Genomic DNA, 26,600 nt, shown 5'->3' on the forward strand with positions numbered 1-26,600 from the left:
CCCTTCCTATTCCGCCATCTTCCCCATCGTTTCTTTATCCAGTCTACTGGTGATGGGCATTTGGGTCGATTCCAGGTCTTAGTTATTGTAAATTGAGCTGCAATAAACATTAAGGTACAGACAGCTTGGTTGTTTGCCAATTTCATTTCCTTTGGGTAAATTCCAAGAAGTGGGATGGCTAGGTTGTATGGTAAGGTTATATTCAGGTTTCTGAAGAATCTCCAGAATGACTTCCATAGTGGCTTAACCAGTTTGCATTCCCACCAACAGTGGGTTAGTGTCCCCTTTTCCCAACATCCTCTCCAGCATCTGTTGTTGGTAGATTTCTGTATGTTAGCCATTCTAACTGGGGTGAGGTGAAACTTCATTGTGGTTTTGATTTGTATTTCCCTGATTGCTAGTGATCTTGAACATTTTTTCATGTGCCTGTTGACCATTTGGATCTCCTCTTTTGAAAAATTGCTATCGATCCAGTGCTGTGGCTTAATAGGCTATTCTCCACCTGCGGCGCCAACACACCAGGTTCTAGTCCTGGTCCGGGTGCCGGATTCTTTCCCAGTTGTCCCTCTTCCATTCCAGCTCTCTGCTGTGGCCTGGTAAGGCAGTGGAGGATGGCCCAAGTGCTTGGGCACTGCACCCCATGGGTAACCAGGATAAGCACCTGGCTCCTGCCTTCCGATCAGCGCAGTGCACTGGCCGCAGCGCGCAGGCCGTGGTGGCCATTGGAGAGTGAATCAATGCCAAAAGGAAGACCTTTCTCTCTGTCTCTCTCTTTCTCACTGTCCACTCTGCCTTTCAAAAAAAAATGTCTATTGAGGTCCTTGGACCATCTCTTAAGTGGGTTGTTTGTTTTGATGTTGTGGAGTTTCTTGATCTCATCTCTTTGTATATTCTAGTTATTAATCCTTTATCTGTTGCATAGTTTGCAAATATTGTTTCCCATTCTGTTGGTTGCTCTTCACTTTCCTGACTGTTTCTTTTGCAGTACAGAAACTTCTCAATTTGATGCAATCCCAAATGTTAATTTTGGCTTTGACTGTCTGTGCCTCCCAGGTCTTTTCCAAGAAGTCTTTGCCTGTGCCTATATCTTGCAGGTTTTCTCCAATGTTCTCTAATAACTTGATGGTGTCGGGTCATAGATTTAAGTCTTTAATCCATGTTGAGTGCATTTTTGTGTAAGGTGAAAGGTAGGGGTCCTCCTTCCTGCTTCTGCACATGGAAATCCAGTTTTCCCAGCACCATTTATTGAATAGACTATCCTTACTCCAGGGATTGGTTATAGATCCTTGATCAAATATAAATAAGTTGGCTGTAGATGTTTGGATTGATTTCTGGTGTTTCTATTCTGTTCCACTGGTCTATCCATCTGTTTCTGTACCAGTACCTTGCTGTTTTGATTACAACTGCCCTGTATTATCTCCTGAAATCTGGTATTGTGATGCCTCCAGCTTTGTTTTTGTTGTACAAGATTGCTTTAGCTATTTGAGGTCTCCTGTGTCTCCATATGAATTTCAGCACCATTTTTTCCAGATCTGAGAAGAAGGTCTTCGGTATCTTGATTGGTATTGCATTGAATCTATAAATTGCTTTTGGGAGAATGGGCATTTTGATGATACTGATTCTTCCAATCCATGAGCATGGAAGATTTTTCCATTTTTTGGTATCTTCTTCTATTTCTTTTTTTTAGCTTTTATGTAATGAATACAAATTTCCAAAGTACAGCTTATGGATTACAATGGCTTCCCCCCCATAACGTCCCTCCCACCTGCAACCCTCACCTTTCCCACTCCCTCTCCCATTCCATTCACATCAAGATTCATTTTCGATTCTCTTTATATAGAGAAGATCAGTTTAGCATGCATTAAGTAAATATTTCAACAGTTTGCTCCCACACAGAAACATAAAGTGAAAAATACTGTTTGAGTACTAGTTATAGCATTAAATCTCAATGTATAGCACACTAAGGACGGAGAGGATTTTGTAATTCTCATCTTAGAGATCTTTAACGTCCTTTGTTAAGTTTATTCCAAGGTATTTGATTGTTTTTGTGGCTATTGTGAATGGGATTGATCTTAGAAGTTCTTTCTCAGCCGTGGCATTGCCTGTGTATACAAAGGCTGTTGATTTTTGTGCATTGATTTTATATCCTGCTACTTTGCCAAACTCCTCTATGAGTTCCAATAGTCTCTTAGTGGAGTTCTTTGGATCCCCTAAATAAAGAATCATATCATCTGCAAAGAGGGATAGTTTGATTTATTCATTCCCAAGGTGTATCCCATTAATTTCTTTTTCTTGCCTGATGGCTCTGGCTTAAACTTCCAGAACTATATTGAATAGCAGTGGTGACAGTGGGCATCCCTGTCTGGTACCAGATCTCAGTGGAAATGCTTCCAACTTTTCCCCATTCAATAGGATGTTGGCCGTTGCCCAATTAACGGAAAAAAAAAAGAAAAGACCCAAATCAATAAAACCAGAGATGAAAAAGGAAATGTAACAACAGACGCCACAGAAATAAAAAAAATCATCAGAAATTGCTATCAGGACTTGTATGCCAGCAAACAGGGAAATCTATCAGAAATGGATAGATTCCTGGACACAGGAAACCTACCTAAATTGAACCAGGAGGACATTGAAAACCTAAACAGACCCATAACTGAGACAGAAATTGAAACAGCAATAAAGGCCCTCCCAACAAAGAAAAGCCCAGGACCAGGTGGATTCACTGCTGAATTCTACCAGACTTTTAAAGAAGAACTAACTCCAATTCTTCTTCTTAAACTATTCAGAACAATCAAGAAGAGGGAATCCTCCCAAATTCTTTTTATGAAGCCAGCATCACCTTAATTCCTAATTTGGAGAAAGATGCAGCATTGAAAGAGAATTACAGACCAATATTCCTGATGAACATAGATGCAAAAATCCTCAATAAAATTCTCGCCAATAGAATGCAACAACACATCATAAAGATCATCCACCCAGACCAAGTGGGATTTATCCCTGGTATGCAGGGATGATTTAATGTGTGCAAAACAATCAATGTGATACACCACATTAACAGACTACAGAAGAAAAACCATATGATTATCTCAATAGATGCAGAGAAAGCATTTGATAAAATACAACACCCTTTCATGATGAATTGCTACTAAAACTTGCTAGGTTCCATTTTATTTCCTTCTCTCCCACCTTTCTTGTCTCTCTCTATTTCTGTCTCTCTGTTTTTCCCTCCTCCCATGCATTGTTTCTTCTGGTTTGTCAACTAGATTACAAAAGTTAAAGAAAAAATTAATGAGAATAACTTAATTCAATTTAGGTGTTCAGTGTTGGCACTTTTATAAGACACGTTAAATATCTACTCCTCCTTGATTACCTACCTTTTAATTCTTTTTGTCAATAAACTTTCATTTATTTTCTGAGATGCCCACTTTCTTTAACGAAAAAATTCCATGTAGGATTATCTAGGCAACATGACTACTTCTTTCTAGACTATTATTGTTTTCAAAATCACCGAAAATCAGAAATTTTCAATGATATTGTTATCTTTTTCATTTCAATTGTATCATTTTAATAAGCTGAGAATAATACAATTGATGAAAAGATATTAACCAATAAAACCCAAGACTAAAATGTTTAACTGATGAAGATTACTGATTGCCCTGCTCCCAAAAGGAGATACAGACTTTCCAAAGCTGTAAAATTTCCCTACACAGATACACATTATAAACTGTAAATCTGCTAATGAAAAGGTAGATTGAAGCAGATGTGAGAAATGTGTCATCATCATTCTCCTGACATTCTTTCCCCTCCACTTCTCTTTCTCTAAGGGTCCCTGATATTCTCCCTATATGGATATTATGATTATCTTATCATCAGATGAAAATAAACGACCCACAGCAGTAATCCAGCACATTTCTGATTTACTCCACACATTTGTTTTATATTATTTACAGTATTTAGACACATACATAGGCATATGGGAAGTGGAAGGAGAAAGGGAGAGCTCTTTACATCGGCTTATAATTTATTTACCTAATTGTAGATATTTATTTATAAATCATGTTCATATTCTGCTATTACTAGTGAACATACCTGGGCATAATATACACAAAGAGTATGAATCATTGTTAATGACCACAAGTAATAATATTCCACTTGGATATCTGACTTTCCTTCAGATTGTATGAGCTAATTGTTTACTAGCAAATAACTTTATTTTAAACTTTATTTACTTGAAAGAGCAACACACCCCCACACACATGGACAAGGCAGGGGTGGGGGGGAGAGAGAGATTGATTGATTGATTCCATTGGCTGATTCACTTCCCAAATTCCTGCAATATCCAGGACTGGACCAGACCAAGGTCAGGATCCAGAAACTCCAACTAGGTCTCACATGTGGGTGGCAGAAACCCTAGGACTTAAGCCATCATCTGTTGCTTCCCAGAGGTCTACGTTAGCAGAGAGTTGGATTGGAAATACAGTGGGACTCAATCCCGTTCATTCTGAAATGGGATGCAGGTGCCCCAAGCAGTTACTTAACTTGCTGTGTCACAATGCCTATCCTTCTTAGATGATAAAGTGGGTACAGAATGCTCTGAAATCAAAGGAAGGATGTTTAACCTGGATTTGTGGGGCCTGGGACAAAGGAGACACCTAAGCTGATTTCTGAGTATAAGGGAGGATGATGCAAGGCCAAGAGGTAGAAAGTTTACAGTAGAAGGGATAACAGGGATGTGTCTTCAGGTCAGTGAAACAGTGTGATACATTGGAATCTGAATTTTCTCAGCAAGTCTGGGTACAGGTGCATGAAGCAGTATGGCAACCAATGAGATGGATGATTTGACCACTCTTGGGCCCATGCACATTCATCTGTCCTGCAGTGGGAGAGAAGATTTTTTTTATAAAAAAGATTTATTTATTTATTTGAAAGGCAGAGACAGGGAATGAGAGAGAGGTCTTCCATCCTCTGATTCACTCCCCAGATGACCTTAATGGCAGGAGCTGAGCTGATCTGAAGCCAGGATCCAGGAGCTTCTTCTAGGTCTCCCACACGGGTGCAGTGACTCAAGGACTTAGGCCATCTTCCACTGCTTTCCCAGGGCATAGCAGAGAGCTGGATTGGAAGCAGAGCAGCCAGGACTTGAACTAGCACCCTTACGGGATGCCAGCACTGCAGGTGGTAGCTTTACCCGCTACGCCACAGTGCCGGCCCCAGGAAGACATTCTTAAGTGAGAAAAGGCAGAGGTAAAAGAAATAAATGTGTAAGAAGAAAAGATAAGAACAGAATCCTGGCAGTGTCTATGTCCTTAGTTCTAGCCAGCCCTGAGACCCACATGTATATCAGTTTTCCTACTGTGCTGGATATTTAACTACTGTTTTTTTTTTTTTTGGTTCTTTTTTTAGATTTATTCATTTTATTTAAAAGGCAGAGTTACAAAGAGGCTGAGTGAGAGTGAGAGAGAGAGAGAGAGAGAGTGAGAGAGAGGTCTTCCAGACGATGGTTCACTCTCCAAATGGCCGCAAGGGCCAGAGCTGCACTCATCCAAAGCCAGGAGCCAGGAGCTTCCTTTGGGTCTCCCACATGGGTGCAGGGGCCCAAGGACTTGGGCTATCCTCTACTGCTTTCCCAGGCCACAGCAGAAAGCTGGATTGGAAGTGGAGCAGCTGGGACTTGAACCGACATCCATATGAGATGCTGGCACTGCAGGCAGCGGCCTTACCTGCCATGCCACAGTGCCAACCCTGGGATGGAATCTCTAGAGAAGCTTTCTCCACTGTTTTTCTATGCCTACCCTTTACACCACTCAGAAAATGTTCATGCTTATTGTGTATGAGACAAGTATGACTCAAGAACACTGGTCCTTTTGAGTGTTAGTGTTTGATAGAGGGAGTCCATATTGCTCAACCATAAATATACATACATACACACACACACGCCACAGCACCAGCCCCTATTTAACTACTTTGAATAGCACAAATTCTTTTGGCCCAACTAAATCAAGCTAAGTTAAGCTCTCTACCAGCTAAGAATTGGAAAAAAATGTGCTAATTCATACAGCTCCCTATTCCCTTCTATTCTAGCATTGTATTGTGATTTTTTTTCTTCTTTACTAAAGTATAAGCAAGTGTGGCCATATACCACTATCTTTGTTTTCCAGCATGATCTTAATAGAAGGCAAATGAGAGATGCCCAATGCCGTGGGAATACAAAAATGTATGTCATTTTGCTGGAACTCTGAGTCACAAGGCCCTATATCTTTTTTTTTCTTTTTCTTTTTTCCAAATGTCTTCTATCATCACTCCTTTTTTATTTGAAAGGTAGAAATATAGAGGGAGAGAGGGATCCTCTATCCATTGTTCACTCCCCAGATGGCTGAAAGGCCAGGACTCTGAAGCCAGGAGTCAGGAGCTTCTTTCTGGTCTCTTGTGTGGATGCAGGGACCCAAGTAGTTGGCCATCTTCCGCTGCTTTCCCAGACCCATTTGCAGGGAGATTGATTGGAAATGGGGCAGCTTGGATATGAACTGACACTCTTACTGGATGCTGGCACTTCTAACTGTGTGGCCCCCGGCAAGTAACTATGAGAATCCACACTTTGCTTTCCTTATGTGTGTAGTAAACATGCTAGGTTAAAGTGTGCTAAGAGCCTTGAGTTCTGAAGTATGCCTGTGAATCTCACGAATTAGGCTGTAGAGCTATATGGGCTTCAGAGATGAGCATTGCTTTTATATCCTTTAAAGGTAATCAGCTTAGAGGTTGTTAACATTTGTGTGTGTGCTCTGAAGTCAGAAAATCTTAGTCTCCAATCCTAGCTCTATTTAATGACTATCAATCTTTGCTTTCTCTTCCATAACATGAAAAACATAAGTTCCCTGTTTGTAGAGTTAATCTGAAGACTAAATGAGGCAATGCACAAACAATGCAAAATACGTTGCCTAACACTCAGTGCCTAGAAAACGTTAGCTCTGTTCCCTAGCTTACACAGTGTAATTACTCAAGAGAGATTTATTGATAATGTTGCCTTATGTATAGGTCTGAAGCAAAAGGAGATAATAAAGTTAGGCAGACACTCTGCAGTCTTCTATTTTAGTACACTTGTTTGAGAGGAAAAAGCAAGATATATTGGCATTTTCATATTCACATACTTCTTCCTAATATATAATTTTTGTGATCTATTTAACAAAAACAAATTTACTGAGGATAAAATCTGAGAAATGCCCTGCATTAGATTCCCTAGTACAAAAGAAAAGAAATGAACACAGTTTGAAACCAAATTACCTGAAACTCAAATCAAGAAATATAACCTGACAAATACTCATGTGATTTTGGGGGTGTTGAGACAGACAGTTTGAAATTGATTGTCACAGAAATGAGAACAGTGTATATATAAGAGGGTCGTTTTCTTCTCAGGTTCCTGTCACATCCACTTCACCGACCAATTTCTCCTCCTTGGTCAAATATAAGCTCTTGCCTATAGTCATTTCCTCTACCTACTGAGTCATGAAATTGTCAGCCACATACAAATACCTTCAATATCACAGCTAAAGTGATACATGCTTGAAAAGATCCAATGGATGTGTCTCAATAGGAATTCAGAGATGAAAAAAGTATATGCAGTGGGCTCCTCTCTTTCCCTTGTAAAGTCTACACTTTCCTGAAACCTTGTCTGTCCAGGGTTTGGCACAATCTGTCATGAGTTGAAGTGCATGTATTATCAAGGTCAGAGACACATCAGTAAAGAACAATGTGGATCTGAAGTGATATTGCTTTACAAATGGCCATAAGTGTTTGATTTTAGAACAAATGTAATTTTAAAAGTTGGGAATGCAAATACCTTTCTCCATTGTTTTCTGGTACAGAAAAATTTTTCTTTAGTTCAAATATTTTTGGAATTCTGTGAAGACATTCAAATTGAACATTGAGTACTTACATGCATGCCAAAATCTTTTTCACATTTTCATGGAATCAAATTTTTAAATGAACCTGCTTCTTTAGCCTGCATATATTGTTTGTTCAAATGATTTTTAAAAATAGATTTAAGTGATTTTTCTTGGCAGGTCTGTAACAGGCAAAGCAAAGATGTCTGTAGGAATTCTTTGGGTCAAAGAGTAAGTGAAGTAACACTAAGTTAGCATAATGGACTGCATTGTGTCCCCCAGCCCACGCAAATTCATATGTTGAAGTCCTAATACCGTGTGTGAAGGCATTTGGAGATGAGGCCTTTGAGAGATAATTAGGTTCAGATGAAGTCATAAGGGCAGAGTCCCTGATATAAGATTAGTGCCCTTTTAAGAAGAGATACCTGAGAACTTACACTGATTCTTCATGCCATGTGATGACACAGGGAGAAGCCAGCCACCTGCAAAACAGAGAAAGACAGCCCCCTCCAAGAAGTTAAGCATGCTAGCTCTCTGATTCAGACTTCTAGCTTCCAGAACTGTGGGAAATAAAATTTTGTACTGTAACTTCTACTGTCTATGTCAGCCCAAACAGACAATACAGTTCCATCTTAGCTTCATGTGTCTATTTTAAAGTTCAGATCTGGAAATCAGGCATAGAGCCCTGAGGTTGAACTCTCTAGAGAAATTCATGGTGAAATACCACTGTGCTATTTGTATGGGTGGCTGAGTGTGTCATGGGACAGATGGATGGGAATAGTGCATGCTGTTCCTATGGTGGGAGCGAAATGGCAAGATGGCTTCACTTATGAGTGAACCTGAGCCAGTCTTGAGGAACTAAGGCCAAGGATACAGCAGGGTTCCACTGAAAGACAACTTTGACTTCTGTCTTGTGGTCAGAGCTAGTAGATGTTTTGTTTCTTCACACCCTTTCCACCAACTTCAGCCATTAAAGTAAAACAATGATTGACAGAGAGGCAAATGAATAGCAATTCCAAGGTCTACCCATGGAGGGCCTTGTTCCTTGTACTCAGCTGAAGGTTTTCTGTGATTATCTTAGTAAAAAAAAAGTCCTTTTCTATCCAATAATTCTTTATTTTTTTAACTTTTATTTACTAAATATAAATTTCCAAAGTACAACTATTGGATTAAAGTGGCTTTTTCATCCCATAACTTCCCTCCCACCTGCAATCTTCCCATCTTCCACTCTCTCTCCCATTCCATTCACATCAAGATTCATTTTCAAATATCTTTACATATAGAAGATCAATTTAGTATATATTAAGTAAAGATTTCAACAGTTTGCACCCACACAGAAATACAAAGTATAAAGTACTGTTTGAGTATTAGTTACAGCATTAATTCACATTGCACAACACATTAAGGACAGAGATCCTACATGGGGAGTAAGTGCACAGTGACTCCTGTTGTTGATTTAACAATTGACACTCTTGTTTATGGCATCAGTAATCACCCTAGGCTCTTGTCATGAGTTGCCAAGGCTATGGTAGCCTTTTGAGTTCGCTAACTCCAATCTTATTTAGCCAAGGTCATAGTCAAAGTGGAAGTTCTCTCCTCCCTTCAGAGAAAGGTACCTCCTTCACCTCCTTCTTTGATGGCCTGTTCTTTCCATTGGGATTTCACTTGCAGAGATCTTTCATTTAGTTGTTTTTTTTTTTTTTTTTTTTTTTTGCCAGAGTGTCTTGGCTTTCCATGCGTAAAATACTCTCATGGGATCTTCAGCCAGATCTGAATGCCTTAGTAAGGGCTGATTCTGAGGCCAGGGTGCTATTTAGGACATCTGTCATTCTAGGAGTCTGCTGTGTATCCAGCTTCCCATGTTGGATGGTTCTCTCCTTTTTAATTCTATCAGTTAGTATTAGCAGACAGTAAAAAAAGTCCTTTAACTTAAGTGTTTTCTTTTTTTTTTTTTTAAAGATGTATTTATTTGAAAGTCAGACTTACACAGAGAGAGGAGAGGCAGAGAGAGGGAGAGAGAGAAAAAGAGAGAGAGAAAGTCTTCCATCTGAATTTTCACTCCCCAATTGACCACAACAACTGGAACTGCGCCGATCTGAAGCCAGGATCTAAGAGCTTCTTTGTGGTGGAATGAGAAGGCCATGGCCAAGGTAGCCACTGGCAAGCAAGTGTCAGTTACTCAGGAATGGCTTTGAAACCCACCTGGCAATGGAGTCTGCCTGGCAACAGGCTGTGATTGGTTGGGGCATAGACCGCCCCTTGACTAGATTGGCTGGTCTTGGCTAGATAAGATGTTGTTCCAACTGTAATAAATGAGTCTGCGGGCTGCTCGCCTCAAGCCTGCTTTCACCCAACTCCCAGGGTCTGTGTGGTGACTCCGCACCTCTTGCCCCCACCACGCTGCTCCTCTCAGAAATTAATCCACTGCAACATTGTTGAGAAATCAACAGCAACATTTCTTCTAGGTCTCCCATGGGGGTGCAGGGTCCCAAGGACTTCTACTGCTTCCCCAGGCCACAGCAGAGAGCTGGATCAGAAGTGGAACAGCTGGGTCTTGAACAGGTACCCATATGGAATGCCAGCGCTTCAGGCCAGGGCCTTAACCTGCTGCGCCACAGTGCAGGCCCCAAGTGTTTTCATCTCAGTTTAGAGGGGTGCAGAGTGAAGGCTGTGGAGCAAGCTTGGTTGAACTGCCCAGAATCACACAGTTGGTAAGCCAGGGCTGCACATTAAATCCAGGGGCATCCCATGTTTGCATCTTGCTGGGTGCTCTCAGCTGCTACACCAGCTTTTTGGTTATTTGCTTTAAGGTATTAAGAAGAGATCTTCATCCACCAGCAGCATCCGCTGTAGACTGCAAAGACACCCATACTAAGGGAGGAGCTTGTGCCCAGGAGGGAGCAAAAATCCCAACACTCGCCTTGAGCTGCTGTCCCTACCTCTTTGTAACAAAAAGGAGTGGAGTTTAACAATGACTATCCCATAAGCAGAGCAGCTGAGGTTTGATGTTTTGTGGAGTATATGATTGGAGAAATGATTCCAAGAATAACATTATAATAAGTTTAATTAGCACAACATATTTTTGTGTTCAATTCAATTGTTAACGACACAGATGATATACTGATTTTGAGATATATAAAGTAAAAATTGACAGTATTACAGAGAGAAATTAATCAATTCCTTATTAGATTTTTAATAGATCTCCAGTAATTGATAACACAATGAACTGATGAATGCAATTAACATATCTAATCTAAAATATGTTTATAGCATCTGGCTTAAAGACTCAGAGAATACATATTCTTCACACAGGATATTTATAGGAATTAATGATATTCTAGATTTAGATTGCAAAGTAACTCTTAGTAAATTTTAAAGACTTTGAAATATGTAGATCAGGTTGCATGTACTACCATGCAGTTGACTTAAAATCAGTTACAAGAAGACAATGAGATCCCTGTTCAATTATAAAAATGTTAAGACATATTCTTTATAATAGAAAAATATTTTTAGATATTTACTATTATTTAGAACTGAACAATAAATGAAATTCTACACCTCCAAAGTTGTATGTTTTCAGAATTATATAAAAAGAAATACATAGCATTCAAAGAAAAAGAAAAAAAAACCCAAAGTAATGAATTAAATGACTAACCAAAAAAATTAGGAAACTACATACAAAATAAAGTCCATAGAAGTAGAAGAAATTCATAAAAATAGGATAACTTACAAATAGGAAAATATGCAATAGTAGAAATAAAGTCAGAAGTTCTCTCTTTGAAGTAATTAAAAAAGCAATTGGTAGCACCAATTTAGAAAAGAAGAGGACATGAAGAACCACATATGGATTGAATAAAGGAAGGCTCATTAAGAATAGAATCAAGATTAAAATGTGAAAGTACAATGAATTATAATGAGTCTTCAACAAGTTCATGGAAAATGCATATTGTAAAACAAACTATACATGGATTTCAAAAATTTTTTGCACCAAAATAAACTCTTAATTTCTTTTTTCTGTGATCTGTTAAAATGACCTCCCATTTCTCCCATTTTTGTTATTGAATTTTTAAAATTTTTTATGAAAGTTGCAAACATCCATCAAATAGCCAAGTAGAACACACACTATTATCTAAACTCTTAGGCAATCAAGCTGTTGAGAATGAGGACTTTAGGACTGGCAATGAAAATAGGGAAAATTCCATAGGGGATGCTAAGGAATCTGGAAAAGTAAGGGAGAATAAAATATACATAACTGTATTTCTTTCAAAATATGCGTTTGTCTATGTTTAGTCCCTTTGATCTGAATGTTACCAGGTCACTCCTTCCTGCCAATGCTTCTAACAAGGCCATTGTTGTCTTTCTAATTGCTCACTCCATGGCCTATTTTCTCTTTTTGATCTTTTTACTTTCTATTTTTTTATTTTTTGTTAAGTGATTACTTCATTATGTAGGTTCAGACATTTTGCCATTTAAGTATCTAATAAAACATACCAACCACAAGCAGGGGAAACCTGGAATACCTGATTATAGGGGTGGTAGGTAGGGAAGACTCACTATGTTCCCAAATTTGTATGTATTAAACACATGAATATTGAATATATTAAAAATACAATATAATATATTGTATATATTAAATGCATGAAGTTGACCTTTTCTACTTTTGTGCAATACTTGCCACTCTTGATCTCCCTCTCTCCTCTCCTCCACTTCCTTCCCTCTGTCCCACACCCTCTTATTTTTCCTCCCCTTCCTCCTTACTACAGGAATCTCTCCTGAATTTCAATAATACCCTCTACTCACAGGTAGCATGTCCTTTTACTCTCCTTGGAAATGTTCTCCTTTTCTGGAGCACTAAACTCTCATTTGATGATGTTGTAAACTTGTGAGTATTCTGCTACTAACTTTACCATCCTCTTACACAAATTCGTCTTCATTGCTGATTCTTTCACTTTAAAAATAATTTACATATGTGTCTCCTCTTCCCTACTACCTTTGCTATTACCTTTGTTCCAGCTTCAGAGGCTCACTTTTTTTCCTGCTGCCTATTTGAGCATTTCTAGTATATTTATGCTCCCAAGCAAAATAAGTATGTAAATAAATTTTAATGATTTAATTAAAAAGTGGTTAATGTATATTGAGCTAAACTTACATCTTGTGGTTTGATTGTTGTCTACCACAAGGAAGGGTTACGCAGGAAACAGGAGTTTGGTAGAATTTGACTCAGGCATATATCTGGACCAACGCATGCCTAGTGTGTATGAAGGGCAGATATGAAAACATTATGTCTTTAGCAGCTATTAATATGGTAGATACTCATAATTCTCTCTCTCTTTTTAAGCAGTTTCTTAAAGACCATACTACTTTTTCTTTGTTGTTTATTACCTGACTCACCCTTTTAGACTATAGGCTTCAAAGAATTCTATTTCAAGAACTAATATCCTTAGAAGCATGAACACTACCAAGAATGTTTATGTGCTCAGTAACTATTTATGAGCTAACCGCCTTTAATCAATAAGCTATAAAGTTTTGGCAAAACGTCCAAATCACGCCTAAGATCCTGTGGTGCTATGCCCTGAATGCAGCTCGCTGACCCTTGATTGTTCAAGGAGTCAGTCAGGAGAATCTGGGCTCTAGAAATAAAATCTAACCACTAGAGAGAGCTTATTCTCAGTCTGTTTAAATTTAATGGTTTTTGTGTTGAATAGCATCTGTATAGAGCACGTGGAATAATATATTTAACATTTGAAATTTAAGGTCTCACCAGCTGCCTTTTTGTGAATGGACAAATGCATTTTCATTTGGAATCTTCAGGTTACTGTGCATTCACATCCAGGATGGTGTGTGTGTTGTGTCACAGACGGAAGAGGAAGAGGGGGAAAGTGCACACACACTTCAACAGATTTTAGCACACATTTTTATTCAGAGAATGGAAGGCTCAGGGTGATATGTATGGCAGCCTTCTATGTCTTCCTCTTTGATCTCAATGACTTTTACATATTTTGAGGGGTGATTACCATGGTAACTATCAAAAATTTCTAAAGCTTTGTAACTCTGTATTCTTATGTAGAGAAAAAAGGGACCTCCTATCGATTAGCTTCCAGTCTTAGTAATTATACACAAAGTTTATTTTAAATAATGAAAAAAGTACAGACTTATATTGTTACTATAGTTCTGTATAATCCAGGTCAACTTGTCTTTATCACTCAGAAACTCAGAACTGGATTTGGATTTCAAAAGGAAAATATCAAATTTGATGTCTCAATACAATGATTTTGTCTTATGGATACATCTCCTGAATTTAACTATATTTCTTATTTTATGCTTAAAACATTTTAACTCTAATATACAATGAGAATAATATTTTAAGTATTTCATATGATATGAATTACACTTATGACAAATGTTATCAAAACATTACAGAGATTAGTCTATGCTAGAGACTATTTTACCACCTACTGTGTTTTAAAAATTGACAACTACACACTGAGACAAAAATTATGAAAACATACTTGGTATGCTTGGAACTAGAGGCTCGTCTTTGTTGTTCAAATATGCTACAAATATAGAGTGGAGAATTGAGATACATTTTGGTTTTTCACTGCCATGCATAATATGTTGAAATACAATTACCAATTGGATCTCTTCCTGTGCTGTCCATATTTGCACAATATGCCTTCTGCTAGGTATGATAATAAATGATAAAAATTACACCAATTGGTGGCAATGTTGTTTTCACAGCGATGGTCAGTTATTTAAAACCACAGGGCTCTGCTGATTTTCTGCTTATAAACTCTGTTATTTTGAGTTTCTAACTTGTGCTACAAGTTATTTCTGGCTCAAAAATGAAGCCAGGTTTTTTTGTTTTTTTTTTTGTAACCCCCAAGTATTCATCTTGTTATCTTTAAATTTTTTTCATTACTGAAGGAAAACTAAACATGAAATAATAAATTGCAGGTTTGTGTGGCTGAAAAAGCAAATTCTGAAGACCACAAGAAGCTATGTCAAACATTGCCTGCCCCATCAAGAAATTACACACACACGTGGTGGGCAGCAATTTCGTATTCTGGTTCTCAAATGCCTTTCATCTGGTGTTCTGTTTCAGAACTTATTACTCAATCAGCAGAATATGTGATAGTTAGTGAAAACTTCCCTGAACATCATTTTTTATCCAACCAAAATCAGAAAGCTTTCCAAAATAAGCAATTGATGAAGTTTAACTGTTTATAATCATTGCATGTGTAGATTGGACAGAAGGGATACAAGAATACAGCGGGCAGTGAAATTGAACACATTGATTCACTGGGGTAAAGTTGTGCTAGAATTCTTCACTCTCTGGCTCAAATTTCAGATCCTTAAAAAAATATCTCAAAACATACCACAGTTTGAATTATTCTTTCTATCTCTTACCAACTTTTAAGACATTTTATTTATATATTTACCACTATCCTTAATCACAGCTTGCTTTATACTGATTGTTTATTCACATGTTAATCTCATTAGCTATCAATAATTCAACAAATTTACTGGACACAAGTCATGTACTATCATCCTATTAGATATCAGTGGTTTAGTTTACATGATTGTTATTTCTAGGATCATGTATTTGTTGACTGTGATGAAATTTGAACCTTCAGTTTTAAATTTTAATTGAGAGAGAGAGAGAGAGAGAGAGAACAGGGAACAGGGAACAAGTACTTGATCCATCATCTACTGTCACCCAAGGTGTGCACTAGCAAGAAGCTGAATCAGGAACAGATCTGGGACTAAACACAGGCACTTGAATATGGGATGCTAGACAAATCCCTGTCCTTTAAAAAAAAATGATCCTTCATCTTTAAATGATGATGGTGGTGTGCTTGTTTCTTGAATAAATGTAAGTGTCAAGAAGCAAATAGGTGAATTATAAAAGATTGGGCTTATTCAAAATAGGAATAAAACAAGTGATGGGACTGACAAATAGAGCCAGCTTTGCACAGAAGATAGGAAGTTGAGAAAACCATATACTAAGAATAACACAAACAACAACCACCACATTTATTGTTCTAAAGCTTTGCTAAGCATATGCTATTGATCAACTTATGTAATCCTGCCAACATTTTCCAAGGTGGTCATTAGTATCCTTTTACAGGTGAGGAATATTATGTATGTTATTATTAATTGCCTGTCTAAGCACTGTTTCCTAATTTTTGTTTTCCTTCAGATCCCTGATTTGGTCAAATACTCACATTTCCTCAACACAGATCAAATGCTACCATATGGGGAAACTGCGGCCATCTTCAGCTCTAGAGAAGTCTCAGGTAGTTTGTTGATAACTCCATTTCTTGACAGTAATTTCTTTAGGAACTCAGGCCTAAGATGTTTCAGCTCATGTCATTGTCTGGTCCTAGGAATTGATTGAGGACAGGCACATTATACAGTTCAGACAGAAAACTCAGGGGCTTCTGGGAAAGGAGAGAGCAATCCCAAAAGCTTATCTCCCATTTTTCTCTCAATTTAATATGGAACAGATATGGAGCCAGAAGCTGCCACAGACATTTTGCCACTATGAATAATTTGGGAGGACTTCCAATTAGATGAACCAATGTATTCACTCTCTTTAAACATCAAACCAACTTTTTTTCTTTTGTATGTTGATTTGTTACTTGTTGCTGAAAGCATCCTGAATGACACATACATGATGCATGCAACAGATTACATGGTTTTTCCAAAGTCTGACATATGGTAAATTAAGGACCAGTCTCAAACTCAAGTTCATGTGAGTAGAAGCTCATGCTCTAAGCATTTTTCTGAATTAACTCCAAGTAGTATCCAGGAGTTAATTGAATGCGTTTGTGAATCTTCTACAAATGCATCTATACTTTTGCTGAGCCAATTTGGGATTCCCAAACAGACTTTTGCTTCTGTCACTTTTATTGATGACTTCTCCCCAGTGTTCAGTCTCTTTGACACCCTGGCCTGTTATCACAAGCCCGTTCCTTCCTCCTGTCTCCAGTGACTGGTACCACTTTCTTAATCTGGGTAAATACTGCAAGGCTACTTCACCTCAGATCAATCTCTCAGGATTGCAAAGACTAATCAGTCTCTGAGACTCTTCAGATCACCGCCTCTGTCCATGTGAACTCAGAGGCTCAGTCTCCTAAGAAATGCCATAGCAATCTTACTTGGCTTAGAGTTCATTCTTTCCCATGACACTGTGATTGGAGCTGCTGTTCTATGTTTTATTTATACCAAATATAGTAGTTTCCAGGGTTTTCCTTCTTTTGCCAGCCCAGTCTTTAAGATCCCGTGCCTTGCAGCTGAAGTGGGACTTGGCTAGGACAGCATACACATTATATTCAATGATGCATCATGTTGTATATCACTATCATAGAAGCTAGCATACTAATAAGAATTACAATTAGGGGCCGGTGCTGTGGCACAACGGGTTAATGACCTGGCCTGCAGTGCCAGCATCCCATATGGATGCCAGTTGGAGACCCAGCTGCTCCACTTCTAATCCAGCTCTTTACTGTGACCTGGGAAAGAAGTAGAAGATGGCCCAAGTTCTTGGGCCCCTTCACCCACGTGGGAGACCCAGAAGAAACTCCTGGCTCCTGTCTTCGGACTGGAGCAGCTCTGGCCTTTGCAGTCAATTGTGGAGTGAACCATCATATGGAAGACCTCTCTCTCTCTCTCTCTCTGCTTCTCCTCTATGTGTAACTCTGACTTTCAAATAAATAAATAAATCTTTAAAAAAAGAATTATATTTAATGTATAAAGAATGCAGTTGATACTAAAATTATAATAATCCAAATTTCATTGACAGGGGGAAGAAAATATGAAAATAATAAGAAAGAAATTAATACAATGGAAATATTATATCTCATTTTTATCAATCTTCTGAGAACTCACTGTGGTTAATGTTTTCCCTCTGCCATGCCTCCTAACTCTACCTCCAAAAGGTTTGTGCTGGCTTCTTTTAAGAGTCAGGGTTTCTGACTCATAAATATGAAAAATAGAGACACAAATAGCTGATGTATTGAATTGCCCTAAGGACATAATGAAGTTATCTTGGCAGATGAATCAAATGATAGTTCTTAAGGAAAAATCAGGAAAATAATCTAATGTTTATACAGCATTGCCAAGAGTCACATCTTTTAAGATTTCAAAGGAGAAACTGCCTGGAAAATTTGATAAATGTATGTTGACATCCTAAAAAAGAGTAGCCATTCAATTACTTCCATACTATATCAGCTGAACCAGGAGATGAAAAGCATATGGCTGGAAAATGCCCCCAAGTTCATGAGGCCCTTGACTTTTCTAAAATATTTGATATTAATATCCTTTTCAAGTTGGTCTCAAAGAATTTCCTCTTGACCAAGAAATCTAAAGAGGGAGGAGGAGACCAACCTAGGAGTTGATTCAGATGAAATACTTGGATCTTTTTATTTATATATTCATTTATTCATTCATTCAGATGGTCAGTTATTAATCAACCCTGCAGAAATTTCATAGGCATTTACTTTACAACAGATTCCATGTGAGGCTTCAAATCAACCAAAACAAATCAAAAAAGGTTTTCCTTTAAGAAACTTACTTTGTATATACTGAGGAGAGGGATTTGACTTCTATAATTACTCACTACAATGCATTAGGACTGACAGGTGCCTTACTAAAGACCTAAAAATGATGTTACTGTGAAGAGAATTAACTAAGCCCTCCGGGAAAGTAGACACAAATAAATCATATTTACAGAGATATAGGGGAAGAGTAAATCTTCACTATGCAAAGTGGAAAGAATTACAGGATAGAAGAAAGTGATATGGTGGCATGAAGCAGCTTGTGGGACTTTGGGGATATTGGCTTAGCAAGCCCTCAAAAGAGAAAGACTAGGAAGTTGGAAAGATCAATGAGGATGAACCATAGAGAACCATGAATGAAGACATTAGATTTATGAGGACTAGGCTAACTTTGTTTTGGAGAATGATGCCATAAAAAGTTGTTGACTTAACAATTGACACTCTTGTGTATGGCATCAATAATCACCCTAGGTTCTTGTCATGAGTTGCCAAGGCTATGGAAGCCTTTTGAGTTCACCGACTTCAATCTTATTTAGACAAGGTCATAGTCAAAGTGGAAGTTCTCTCCTCCCTTCAGAGAAAGGTACGTCCTTCTTTGATGGCCCATTCTTTCCATGGGATTTCACTTGCAGAGATCTTTCAGTTAGGTGTGTGTGTGTTTGTTTGTTTGTTTGTTTGTTTGTTTTTTGCCAGAGTGTCTTGGCTTTCCATGCGTAAAATACTCTCATGGGATCTTCAGCCATATCTGAATGCCTTAAGGGCTGATTCTGAGGCCGGGTGCTGTTTAGGACATCAGCCATTCTAGGAATCTGCTGTGTATCCAGCTTCCCATATTGGATGGTTCTCTCCTTTTTAATTCTATAGTTGGTATTAGCAGACAGTAGTCTTGTTTGTGTGATCCCTTTGACTCTTAGTCCTATCATTATGATCAATTGTGAATTGAAACTGATCACTTTGGCTAGTGAAATTGCAATGGTAAAAGCCACCTTGATGGGATTGAATTGGAATCCCCTGGCACGTTTCTAACTCTGCCATTAGGGGCAAGTCCAATTGAGCATGTCCCAAATTGTACATCTCCTCCCTCTCTTGTGAAAAACCCACAGCCAGCATCTTATTGAATGGGGAAAAGTTGGAAGCATTTCCACTGAGATCTGGTACCAGACAGGGATGCCCACTCTCACCACTGCTATTCAATATAGTTCTGGAAGTTTTAGCCAGAACCATTAGGCAAGAAAAAGAAATTAAAGGGATACAAATTGGGAAGGAAGAACTCAAACTATCCCTCTATGCAGATGATATGGTTCTTTATTTAGGGAACCCAGAGAACTCCACTAAGAGACTATTGGAACTCACAGAAGAGTTTGGCAAAGTAGCAGGATATAAAATCAATACACAAAAATCAACAGCCTTTGTATACACAGGCAATGCCACGGCTGAGAAAGAACTTCTAAGATCAATCCCATTCACAATAGCCACAAAAACAATCAAATACCTTGGAATAAACCTAACCAAGGATGTTAAAGATCTCTATGATGAGAATTACAAAATCTTACAGAAAGAAATAGAAGAGGATACCAAAAAATGGAAAAATCTTCCATGCTCATGGATTGGGAGAATCAATATCATCAAAATGCCTATTCTCCCAAAAGCAATTTATAGATTAAACGTGAGTTGAATCTTCTTCGTAGATCTGGAAAAAATGATGCTGAAATTCATATGGAGACACAGGAGACCCCGAATAGCTAGAGCAATCTTGTACGACAAAAAGAAAGCTGGAGGCATCACAATACCAAATTTCAGGAGATAATACAGGGCAGTTGCAATCAAAACAGCATGGTACTGGTACAGAAACAGATGGATAGACCAGTGGAACAGAATGGAAACACCAGAAATCAATCCAAACATCTACAGCCAACTTATTTATATTTGATCAAGGATCTATAACCAATCCCTGGAGTAAGGATGGTCTATTCAATAAATGGTGCTGGGAAAACTGGATATCCACATGCAGAAGCCTGAAGCAAGACCCCTACCTTTCACCTTACACAAAAATGCACTCAACATGGATTAAAGACTTAAATCTACGACCCGACACCATCAAATTATTAGAAAACATTGGAGAAACCCTGCAAGATATAGGCACAGGCAAAGACTTCTTGGAAAAGACCCCAGAGGCACAGGTAATCAAAGCCAAAATTAACAATTGGGATTGCATCAAATTGAGAAGTTTCTGTACTGCAAAAGAAACAGTTAGGAAAGTGAAGAGCAACCGACAGAATGGGAAACAATATTTGCAAACTATGCAACAGGTAAAGGATTAATAACCAGAATATACAAAGAGAACAAGAAACTCCACAACAGCAAAACAACCCACTTAAGAGATTGGCCAGGTTCCTCAATAGACATTTTTCAAAAGAGGAAATCCTGCTCTATATTTTAAGGGAAGTATTGACCCTAAGAATAAGTAACAGAGTACCAAAGGCTTCCAAGATATGATTATTTTTCTTTTTTTTTTCTTGACAGACAGAGTTAGACAGTGAAAGAGAGAGAAAGGTCTTCCTTCCATTGGTTCACCCCCAAAATGGCCGCTATGGCCAGTGCGCTGTGCTGATCTGAAGCCAGGAAGCCATGTGCTTCCTCCTGGTCTCCCATACAGGTGCAGGGCCCAAGCACTTGGGCCATCCTCCACTGCCTTCCCGGGCCACAGCAGTGAGCTGGACTGGAAGAGGAGCAACCAGGACAGAATCCGGCTGTTCTAGTCCTGACCCGGACTAGAACCCAGGGTGCCGGCGCCGTAGGCGGAGGATTAGCCTAGTGAGCTGCGACACTGGCCGATTATTTTTTCTAATGGGAGGCTCATAAGACCTCTGGACATTTCTGGTCACTGATATTTCTAGCAGATCTGCTCTGGAGAAATTTCCTGAGAAATCTACCGAGAGGAATTTTGTATTCATTCAAAGCCTGCACTAGATATATTTAACTGAAAACTGAAAAATTACACATATCTCCATAATGTAGTGGAAATTTAGCCTCTATGTTGCTGTATGCCACAAACCTGATGAGTTTTTGAAAGTATTTTTATTTATTTATTTGAAAGGCAGAATTAGAGATAGATTTATCCACTGGTTCACTCCCCAAATTGCTGCAATTACTGGGGCTGGATCAGGTTGAAGCCAGGAGCCAGGAGTCTCTCCCGGGATGCCCACATAGTTTCAGGGGCCCAAGCACTTGGGCCATCCTCTTCTGCTTTCTCAGGCACATTCGCAGGGAGCTGGATCGGAAGTTGTGCAGCCAGGTTTTGAACCTGTGCCCATATATGATGCTATCATGGCAGGCAGCAGTGTAACCCACTATGCCACAATGCTGGCCCCTCCTAACCATGTTATAACTAAAGATATGTGTATCAATTCTTCCAGGAGCTATTTTTGTATCAATATTCATGCATGTTAGCAATCTTTTATATTCCCTTGGTAAGGCATGAATGTTCGTTTTTGCATCTCCTCCAACTGTTTTGTCTAATCAGCTTCCTCGGACAAGTGGACAGAAGACATTTGTTGAACAGCCTGTGATAAAAGCTGCGAGGAGCGTTTGGGGTTGCTTTTCATGCCAAGTTTATGCAGTCGCAGAAGAAATTAGATATGCATGTTATACTGAGGGCATCTCATTTGGAGACTAAGCTGGTGCTTTTGAAACAATGCTAATTGTCCAATTAGAGTCTGTGTAGACCATAGAGCTCCTTATGAATGAAAATCAAGCATGGATTTCATTTAGACAAATTCCTTGAAGCAGGATTAACAATACACAGGTTGAAGGAAATTGCTGCTGGCAGTAGTCTTTTAAAGATTGTTGCAGCCAGAATTTAATGATTGTATAGTCAAATTCCTTACTTTATAAAGAGAGATGTTAAGACTGCAAAGATGAAATGGTTTCCCTACTGTTGATAGAGGTCTCATGGTCCCAGCACTGTGCTCATGCCCATCCCAAGGTCTGTTTTTGGATTTTTATATATTCTTTCATTTTAGAGTTGATCTCAGTGTTGCGCTTAACAGCCAACATGTGGTGATTTATAGTAATAGTACCACATTTACTTGAAGTTTTGCTGGTGTATTGAAACTGGGATTCTTTATCAGCTTGTCATTTTTATTTCAGATTGCTTTCTTTCAATGACTTTCAGAATGAATTTTATCACAAAATTAGTGAACAGGAGGGTTCACTTGTAAACTATTTGCATTTTCTTGATTGGCTCAGAGACTGGGGTATTGGTCTAAAAAATGTAGTTTTTTTTTCTCTCTCAGAATATCAGAATTGATTTCTTTATGCCACCACTACAGCATATAACAGTTACGAAATTTATACTCAGATATTTAAATCAAGAGTCACAAACTTAAACATTTATATGATATAGGCAGGACTCTGGCGAAAGACAAAAGGACTAACTTATCTGTATTCCAACAAAACTTAGACTATTTCACATTCCATTTTTAAAAAATGAAGAAGTCTAAGTAAAACAATGGAAGGCAAGGTCCTGGAAAGGCTTTGCAATCTTGACTGTAAGTTAAATCCAGTGTTTGATACACAAATCACTTCATGGATTCCCAGATTAGGACCCAGCTTTCCTAAATCTCAGTGCCAGACTCTTTCCATTCCACCATATGGCTTTTCCTGCCTTCCAACTTAAAGCTACTCTGTTATTTAAATCCGTCATCTATGTTGGTGAGGACAAATTACATTGAAAAGTTTTTGTTGGCAGTGTGAGTCAGGCAATAATAAAAAGTATTTGGAATTTTCTTGACTTTTCATTTCAAGAACTCATGTGAGTGCAAGTGCATGTGTTTTTGTGTATCTGTGTTTGTGGGTTCTATGCTCACATGTATCTCTGTGTCTATGTATGTAAATGTACCTGCATGCATGTATGCATCTGTGTATTTGTTAGCCTGGCACATGACCTGAATTTCTTTTCTATGTCACCCTCTTAGTTGTATGGGAATAGATTTTACATGCTTCTATAGTTTCTATGTCCATATATTTGTAATGATTATTTCTCTAATTCATTGTGGCATATTTCCCATATGTATAAATCAACAGTTAAGTGCACATTGTTAAAGTTTTTCTTCAATACTATAGATTGGGGCAGACTCTAGAGACTGATAAAGTCATCTATCATTTTTTTCATCTGATTTTACATATTCCTGAATGGTTGTTCAGTAGACACCAAATATATTTTAATTACATATTTTGTGCTGCCTTTGCCAATTAGGGAAGTGTTAGATTTGATGAAATTTGATAACTTTTACTCTAATGTTAAAAACCAGGATGTACCAAAACACACTTTGCTTTTTCTTGTGTAAGAAAAGATTTTCTTCTAGCAGTACTTGTCTGTGCAACTACTCTCTTAAATTTTATTTATTTGAGAAAGTTGGGGTGGATTTTTCATCCAATGGTTCACTCCTCAAATGGCTACAACAGCTGGGGCTGGGCCAAATTAAGGCCAGGAGCCCAACACTCAAGCCAGATCTTCTATATGGTAGCAGGGACCTGACCACTTGAACCATCACCTACTATATCCTAGAATGTGCATTAGCAGGAATTTGGAATTGGAACCAAACCTGGGACTAGAATCTAGGCACTCTGGAACCCATGTCCCAAATGGTGATTTAACATCGCCCCAAATTTGCACCCCTAGAAACAAATCTTTGCTCTTAATATTTTCTAGAGCAAACATCAAAACCATAGAGGAAATTGATAGACCACTGGGCCATTGTGAGTGAATTTGTGTGACCTTCAAGCACAAATAAGAAGAGAAGAAAAAGAGCTTTATCTTTGCAGAAACTCAACATATAGTTGTGATGATCCAGTAATGTTTGCATTGAAACCTACATGAGTATGTTCTAATACTCAATTTAACTGCTTAGTAAAGTCAGACAATAATTAAAAACTGGCTACAACCAAATAGTCCTAGGTATAGGAACTAACAGGCTACTGGCTATCTCAAAGATAGCTTAAATTTTCAAGAGACTTATGAATGTCTAGACCAAAGTGGGTAATCCCTGACTGTGTCCACCTACATCATGTTCCACACACTTGGTAGAAAGGAAAGGAAGGGGAAGATTTTGTATGGACATGACATGTGATACGGATGTACTACATTTCCCACAAAATAATTACATATTCAGATGCTTGGTCATTCCAAAGATCAATAGTTATTGGTGTTTGGAGTTGTTTAGATGTTTCTGGATGGGGCCAGTGCTGTGGCATAGGAGGTAAAGCTGCCACCTGCAGTGCTGGCATCTCACATGGGTGCCGGTTTGAGACCCAGCTGCTCCACTTCCAATCTAGCTCTCTGCTGTGACCTGAGAAAACAGTGGAAGATGGCCCAAGTCCTTGGACCCCTGCACATGCATGGGAAGACCTGGAGGAAGCTCCTGGCTCCTGGTTTTGGATCAGCACAGCTTGGCCATTGTGGCCAATTGGGGAGTGAACCAACGGATAGAATACCTCTCTCTCTCTCTCTCTGCCTCTCCGTTTCTGTGTAACTCTGGACTTCAAAGTGATGAATAAATCTTTTAAAAAAAGATGCTGCTGGGGTGCCCACATCTCACTTTGGAATGCCTGGTTTTTAATTCTCATTCTATTCTTGATTCCAGGTTCCTGCTAATGAACACATTGGGAGGAACAGGTGATGACTCAAGTAAGTACTTGGTTCCCTCCTACTCACATGGGAGACTTATGTTGAGTTCTTGGCTCCCGACTTTGTCCTGACCCAGCTGATGCTGTTGTCGGCATTTAGGAAATGAAATCAAATGTATTTATGCCAATTTTAGAATTGACAGGAAAAAATTACAAACTAATGGAATGGAAGTCTGAAATAGTGTATTTCATGGTGGCTGACAATGTTAAGGACATGAGTGGGACAAAAATGATCACAATTTATTGAAATACCAAAGCTTGTTAGTAGTAGAGGGGGAAATAAATTACTGATCTTCTATTCCAAAATGAGGATCCATTCTATGATTCATTCAATAGATGTACAATAAACTGAAAACTCATTATATAACAGCCAATAACCTGGACACTGCGGCTATCATGGGAAATAAGACAGGGTTCTTGTTTTCAAAGATTAAAATCCAATGATGAAAATAATAAGCTGTTCAACTAATTGCAATGTCTGCTGTGGTGAGTACTGAGAGAGATTCAAGTACAGAAAGCCACTGATAGCTTAGAGAAGGAACATGGCACATGGATGGAGGCAATTGTACCATTTTTTAAAGACTTATTTATTTACTTTAAAGGTAGCATTGCATAGAACGAAATCAGTGTCCATATGGAATGCTAGTACCACAGGCAATGGCTTTACCTGCTATGTGCCACAGTGCTGGCCCCTGCTGTACCATTTTTGAAAAGAACCATACTTGCTGAAGTTCTGAAGGATATACTGGCATTTTTCAGAAAATAAGACATGAGGAGCAGCAGAGAGTGAAAGTGCAAGAACTCAGAGATAAGGAGGACTAAAATGACAAGTAGAGTGAGTCAACCTTGGTTATCTGGGTGAAATTCAGGCTTACTGGTGAGCAGATTGAGAAGCATGAAGTGATGAGAGACCAGCTAGAGATTCACAGGGGACCTTGTTTGCCCTACCTCTTCCCTTTCCAGCACATTTGGCTATATCTGAGCAAAAAAGTCAGACTGCCCAAGCTTTCTAATCAGGCAAATCCTGCTATTCTTGGTGTCTGAGTGCAGCCAGACCCGCTAATGCGTCTCACTTTGACCTTTTGTTTTTCAGGAGAGGAGTCAGGGTCTTGAAGACTGTCAAGGGATTCCTTGACTTTAACTTACAGAGCATCAGGTCTGCAATTAGTTAGGTTTGGGCACTTGGCACTGAGTTTGGCAAAGGAAAAATCCCTCTGCTGACAGGGGAATAGCGTTCCAGAAGGTGTTAGGCTCTCAGCTCCTTGCCAAGATTCTTTAGGCACCAGTACTGAAAGATGAATAGAGCACATCGATGTACCCCGTAATTCAATATTAGGTAAAGACATGCTAGTCTACTTTTTGCCTTGTTTTACTGAATCAAGCTTGTTTTATGAGCAGGATACACTTTCTAATATTTCTGTGGTTTGACTTAAACTCATGTTTGTTAATCTGTCAGCTAGACTCTATCAAACAGACC

The 26,600-nt window shown here is 38.7% G+C and overlaps 1 long non-coding RNA gene across 3 annotated transcripts in view; it reads left to right on the forward strand.

Moving 5' to 3' along the window:
- The window catches only part of LOC149127691 (uncharacterized), a 405,872-nt gene that overhangs the window by 284,971 nt on the left and 94,301 nt on the right, over positions 1 to 26,600 (forward strand). For all 3 annotated transcript variants that reach the window (XR_016229786.1, XR_016229785.1, XR_016229787.1), the window contains 2 exons: positions 16,078 to 16,174; positions 25,081 to 25,124. This is a non-coding gene — a long non-coding RNA (uncharacterized LOC149127691). The remainder of the gene's footprint in view (positions 1 to 16,077; positions 16,175 to 25,080; positions 25,125 to 26,600) is intronic.

This window comes from Oryctolagus cuniculus, chromosome 2 (genome assembly GCF_051225735.1).
Source record: "Oryctolagus cuniculus isolate XC-2025 breed Fujian yellow rabbit chromosome 2, ASM5122573v1, whole genome shotgun sequence".
Taxonomy (NCBI): domain Eukaryota; kingdom Metazoa; phylum Chordata; class Mammalia; order Lagomorpha; family Leporidae; genus Oryctolagus; species Oryctolagus cuniculus.